The sequence below is a fragment of the Etheostoma cragini genome, chromosome 22, assembly GCF_013103735.1.
Source record: "Etheostoma cragini isolate CJK2018 chromosome 22, CSU_Ecrag_1.0, whole genome shotgun sequence".
Lineage (NCBI taxonomy): Eukaryota > Metazoa > Chordata > Actinopteri > Perciformes > Percidae > Etheostoma > Etheostoma cragini.
The window spans coordinates 13,768,141-13,775,365 of record NC_048428.1 but is presented as its reverse complement, the minus strand read 5'-3'; positions in this window follow the sequence as shown (position 1 = coordinate 13,775,365).

Here is a 7,225-nt window from a genome sequence, read left to right as displayed (position 1 = left end):
TACAGAACAGGTTTGGTTAATGTTCATTCTTCATGAATTATTCCATAATTCAAGCTTTCTCTGTGGCACTTCCCAAAAAACAGTAGGTCCAAACCTTTTGGAATGGACACGAAAAATAATGCAAGTCTATTTAAAGGTTATTAAAGTAGCATGTTTGGTTTGGACTATACCCTAAGAAAAACTTTTGAACAGTTAAAACTCAACAAGTCAAAGTTTAATGGTAACAAATATTGATAGTCTAAAGTCTTCAAATATATAACCCCATATAAGCCCATACTAGGGCTGTGCAATCAATACAAATGTAACAGTGATTATGATTTCTGCTCCCAGTGATCACAAAAACAGAATAATTGAGAAAAAACATTATTTCTCTTAGTACGTTTTGCAAGTAAACTCTTATTTTATCTTGTGTTCTGAATGAAAAAATACAGTTTAAACAAGAAAAGTATGAATGAAAATCGCACAGTTGTATGTGTTTTTTCTTTGTTTTTTTACTGTTAATTCATTTAACTTTTTCCACTGTTTTGGTTAAACAATTGCAACATATTTCTAGAACTCAACAAGTAATTGTGTTAAATTATTAGGATTTCTGTATTGACCGAAATAATAGTGATTCTATTTTTATTCATTACCGAGCAGCCCTACCCCATATAAAGATTCCGTGCCTACGTTACAGTGTTTGACACTTAATTCTTGTTTACAAGTTTGTTTGATAGAATTTGCATAAAGGGATGGTGAAGAACTCAAGCTCAAGAATCTGGGGCATTGTCAACTGCTGCCGTTCAGTCTAGACTTGTTTGTGTGTCTTATTGCTTCCAAATTCTTCACCCAACACCTTTTTCTTCACACTCTGCCAGCTGAAACACATGCAGCTATTTCACAACGCAAACTGCAAAAGAAAAGCAACAACAATGACAATTGATAACTCACTGTTCTCTATACTGAGTTCACTTTTTTCAAAACAGACATCTCCCTTCAACAACAATGAGCTCAGCACAGCAGTTGGTCTTACATCTGAAATATAGGCTACTGGAGAAATAAGAACACTGACACAGATCTCAGAATCAACTCTGGTACCAGAACACAGCTCTTAGAGGAACGTTCATTAAAGGTTTCAACGTTAGGGGAACGTTCTCTAAAGGTTTCAACGTTAGGGGAACGTTCTGAGAACGTTTGATGTAAACAAAAACTAATGTTCCCAGAACGTTAAGGAAACTTTCTGCTCAACCAAAACGCTTCCAAAACACAACCAAACCTAACCTTCAGGGAACGTTCCCGCAACCAAAAACGAACATTCAACAAAAATTGTTAGCTGGGGCAGACTTTGTGAATATACTCCATTTATATTTTGTAACTGGCCTCTCGTTCTAGTTTGTTCTGGACACTCACCTCTTTTCCTCACTACATAGTACATATATATATATATATATATATATATATATATATATATAAATACATATGTGTATATATGTGTAAACACACAGAAAATCAAAACTTGGGATTATTGTGATGCCAAATATACCAGCAGTTCACTGCGAAAGCATGTCTTTGTTACTTTCCAAGTAATACATTGGTTGTTATAAATGTGCAAACATTTTCTCCTATCCAAGTGTGATGGCCATTTGCTACCTCTTAACATGAACACAGCTATAATGTTGCATGTTATAAAAAAATCCAACTCAAGTAAGAGCCAGGACCAAAACGTAGCAGTCCTTAAATAGAGACAGCACTCACACTCCATCTAGTGCTCCGAGTTAGGCCTATGAGTCCATACAAATCAGGGCCCAGGGCTCAGCCCAGTTAAATTACTGACGCCTATAGGGGAAACAGTTTAAAACATCAAATACATTTGACAACAGTGTCATCTAGTGACAATTTATTGTATAGAAGTAACATAACACATGACAAAATAAAAATCTGAGTTTAGAAAAGAATGATTAAAAGAACTAGAAAACAACTAATAAATCAAAGCCTATACCAAACTTCAGATGACTGGTGTAATTCCTGTTTTAACGTGAGGGGGCCAAATGTTATTCAAACCTTTTGAAGCATGTAAGAAGAAAAAATACATTGCTTGTATTAACCCGTAAACACTGTATGGAATGTTCACCTGCAATAATCCAATAATTACTTTTTTTAAAGCGTATCTGCTGGATTTACAACAAATACTCTCCAAATACAACAAGGCTGTAATACGTGAGCCATCTGCTGGAATGCTCACTGAAAGACACTCCTTGTCAGGCTCAGGTTACCCAAATAAAAATACTAAACTTTCCCCCCAATTGTGTCATATTTATTTTATTGTGATTTACAGAAACTGTTTCCCAGTTACTCAAGATCCACCAAACTGACTGTGGACTCATTTCATTTGGACTAATTCCTCGGAAGAAAGTATTAAAATGGTTTACAGCCAAAGCGAGCAGTTGATATTCCTTTTTAATTCCAGTTTCTATTTTCCTTCTCCAGGGCACTTGCCAAGTAAGTGAGTGTAAGTAAGAGTATGTAGCCTCATTTGTTTAATCAGAACTCAAAACATGGGATTTTTTTTTCTTCATCCCAATGAAGTTAGGAATATCTGTGTTAAGCTTTGTGCAAACTGAAGGGATTCAAATACTTTTTGTAATTTATTTGTAACCATTCCATCCAGATCCAGATCCACATCCGCCAACTCTGTTCAGCGTTGGCTGCTCCATCAGGACCTGAGGCAGACAAACCTATCCCTGATATTTGGAGAGACTTTGGACTATATTATTACATATAGAAAATAGCAATACACTAACATAAACTGACTTTTGAGTAGTAATAAAACATGATCTGATAAATGTTAATAAGATTGGGTTTATTTCGATATTGGATGAAAATACAGCATGCAACATGCTTCAGTTGGCTTTCTTTTCTTTCTTTCTTTGCATAGTTAGAGTAATCCACAGTGCACGAAATTAAACTAAAGTCATTCCAGAAAACACTTGCATGGTTTAGCTGCAGATAGCTACAGAGTACATGGTTAGCATAGAGCTTAAAGCATCACTGTGCATCAGTACAGACTCACGGAGCTACTAGCAGGCGGTAGACTCTTAACATGGTTAGCATCCTTTGTTTTCGCTTCATTCAGGAAAATTGGCAGACAGGACTTAACGTCAGTATTTTCTCGTTTGGTTGGATTCTGTACGCTCCCCACTCAGTAATCTCAGAAGGAAGTATGACAATTATTTTTCTCCTCGAGGGCACCGGTCAACTAACTGACTAAGAAAGTGTTTCCAGGCAATCAGAAGGTTAAAAAATGTCTATTAAGGTTTGTGTTAACTTAAGCAATGGATTTACCTTTTTGATTTATTTGTAACCTTTGTTTGTTTTTTTATTTTATTAATCAGACTTAACAAAAGACAAAATGCACACAAGAACCACCAGAGATATAAAGATTGTTTTAATGCTTCAATCGTTATTGTTTCTTTAGCATGTATTGCAATCCACCAAATATCTTTATCTGTAAGAGCCTCTGACAAGAAGAATTATTTGGGAGACCATCAGATGAATGTAGTCCGTTAACATGAAGCTCCAGAAAAGAGGAAAATTGGAATCTGAAAAAATATTTGCATGTTGTTGTTGAACATTGAGGATCTTCTGCTATCAGTGAGGGGTTTAACTCTTTACCGTCCTGCCATGAATTTGACATAACATTTGATTCAATTGAATGTCACGTTTAACTCAACCTGTACATTAAAGACAAATCTATTTACAATCTTATTCACCTTGATGAGAATTTGTTCTCTATTCACAACCTCACTCCTGTATTCAATTGCTCTGTATTCCACATAGTTTTTTCCTGTCTTTTCCTCCACTTGGTGCTTCACCTGTATGATGAAAACATGATGTAAATCTAGACTGAAATCCAAACCAGAGAGTTGTGTGTAGAGGTTGTGAAGAATAAAGTTTGATTAAGACACACCTGATCAAAACTCTTCTGAGTTTCCTCTGTTGCGTCCTGCGCCTGAGTCTCTACTGAAGGTTTTAAACGAATCATTTATTTTTTCCACAAAGTTACCGCTCCATAATCCAGTTTTACAAGTTTAAACTAAACATAATGTTGCATGAAATATCCACCTCAAGTAGAACCAGGGACAAAACTGTTTTTTTTTTATTGATTTTTATATTGGCAATCTCGGACAAGTACTCAGAGGTATAAATAAACCATGCAAAAAAGAAAATTCCTCTTTCAGGACACTATTTTAAAGAAATCCAAATAACTTTAAGGAATTTGTTAAAGGGTTTAAACAACATTTTCCATGCTTGTTCAATGAACTTATGTTACAATAAACATGTGACTGTTGAATGGTCGATAAGACAATTACAGCTTACAGGCAGTAGGTGATTAGGTCAGTTGTAAAATATTAGGAAAATACCTTTTCACCGACTGTGAAAAACCACACCCACCACACGGGTGCAGTCCATCAGGAGGAGATGCACTGTATTACTTAATTCCGCTCGCAACACCAGATACTGAGTGTTACTTTTGATTTTGACCTATTGTTCATGCAAACGTTTACATGTTAAATTTTCGTAAAATATAAAAGAAGTGAGAGTTTACATGCAAATAAAAGAAAGGAAAGAAATTGCCCCTCCTAACTTGAAAATCATCACATTCAGTAGTAAAGTTCACAAGTAATCCTGTGGATGATGTCTTTCCATCTGTGAATACCTTAAATAACCTACTTCTGAATCATGTTTAAGCAATCGTCCCACCCAACCACAGTTTGAAATGTTAACTGTTGACTGTACCAAAACCCACAGTTGTCACTTCATATCACTGCAGCTGTGCTCAGCTGAATTAGGTTGTGTGTCAGCCTTTTTTTTACTCCCTGGACTTCACACGTCAGTCACATTCCTGCTCATCTTGTGATTACTGTTCCTCTTTCTCCAATCACATTGGACTTTGCCTAAATTTTGAATGTGCAGTGATTACAGGGGTCTGTGTGGATTATGTTCCTTGTGGAAAGGGAATTTGTGCAACGTCCAGTTTAAAAAGAGAAAAAGGTGGAATAAGTCAAATCTGATTATTCTTACTGAGAGCTTGTGTGGCTGTGAAAACCCTTAACATGTAAATCATGTCACAAAGTTGTCATGTCACATGTTGCTTTAAATCTTAGGATAGAGGAAGTGTCTCTTGGAAGCTACAAGAAAAGTCATGGGTCAAAGGTCCGGATTTTAAGTTTCCCACAGAGTATGGCGTGGATGTTTGTTTTCTAAGACTTGTAAAAGTCTCAATTTCTTGAATTAGTCAACACTAAAATGATTAAATGTCTGGTCTGGCATCTTCCCCCTTAGCCATTTGGATGCAGTCCTGTTCCTGCTTCTGTTGTATGAATGTTTCAGTGAATTTTAGGGAGTGTCAAGGAATTTCAGAGCAAATACAGAATACACAAAGTGAAACTCGGATGATCCTGGCAGTTAACACCAGTGAATGTAACACTACTTTAACCTAGAAATCAAAAGCATTGAGACTTAAATGTATCACCAAGTGAAAAATACAGAGTTGGTCAGTTAACATAAATTAGTAACTTCCTCTCAACATGTTGGGTGTGTCAGAATAAAGAAAATTGTATTAATTTAAATATGATCTGACAGACCTTTAACTGTATAAAGGACTATAAGATTTATTGGGCAAATGTGGTTACATGCTCATGCAAGATGCGACATAAAACTTAAAATGTCAAGTGAATCAATTTTAAGAACATAGATAAGTCACTAACGCTAAGATAGTTGCTGAATCTCTACATGTGCTTACAGAACATTGTGAGCAAAAAGTCAATTCTGCCTTGTTTTTACTTCTATCAATATTCATCACCTTTAAACTCTGACTTATTGATCTATATTCAAATTATTAGGATTCAGTTTATTTAATTCAAATCATTAGCATTGAGGAAAATTTTCTTTTTTGTGGTAATGTTCACCTCAAAATGGAGAAACAAAGTCACAAGCAGTTTAGTCAGCCTGTTCCACAGTGAAGTTTATGTGAGAGCACCTGAGTGTGGAATATAAATGGAATTCTGTTTAAACCGTTGTGTTGAGAGTATACGGGTGCTGGATACAAAGTAATTAGACTTGAAATGTGGTTACTTAAAGAGGTTGAAAGATACCTTAAAACAAATTGATAGTTAGGGAATTTAATTGTTAAATGCATCGATAATTGCCATAGATTCACATATACAGTACATGTATACTTTGAAACAAGTTGTTTCACCTCCAGTGCAGTGGATGTGATTCATAAATGGGTGCTTAGTTTACACTGTGTTGTTGAAACAGTATAGAGGTATTTGTAGACTGCATGACTCATCCAAATGTTTTTCAGGCTGGGTGAGCTTCACGGCTCAGAGACACAGAGTGCATAGAACACTTCAGATATGTGGTCATCATTCAACAGCTTTGTATGAAACCTGAACCCTTAACACCGTTCATAATGCAACAAATTCAATTTAGTGTTGAATGATGCAGTGTTTGGTGTAAATGATCAAATTCATTAAATAATGCATTTTGTTTTAAGCTGTATGTTGACTATGTATTGGAAATGAAAACAATGTCTTTTCTCATGTTTACTGTTCATTATTGTGATTATTTCTGTACTTTTGTTACTGTGGTTTAAAGTTACAGCACTTTATCTTTACTTCCAAACCTTTTGTTATAAGGCATGTCATGTCTCATGGCTCTAAACTCTGAGAAATGCTTTACATTTAACTTCTTGGAAATCCATGTTTATCCTGAAATGTATTCATAAAGGGACTTTTAGGTTAAGTAATTTCTTGTCACACTGTATGACAGCACACCTTTACGATCAGCTTATTCCCATCTTTACTGAAGTTGCATAATGTATAGGTGAAATATAAGTTACTAAAATGTACCACATTAAACAGAAATAGATAGGAATGATAAAGCTAAAATTATAAACCTGACTAGTGTTCAGATTGAGGAATACTTTAGGAAACAGTGTTCATTAACAATATTACTGTGTAATTTAGGGACTGGGGAAAAGGCTCACATATTGGGTACTCATTTTCCCATAATTCAGCCTAACATATTTGCATCACAAGTTCTGTTGGTGCAGTTATTGCATAAAACCGGCATGTTTAAATTCAGGAAATAAGTTGTAGCCCAAAACACAAACTGTCTGGATGTAAACTGGACTATTTGGCTTTCCCCACGTACAATATAAAGAAGGCTGCAGCAAGACAAT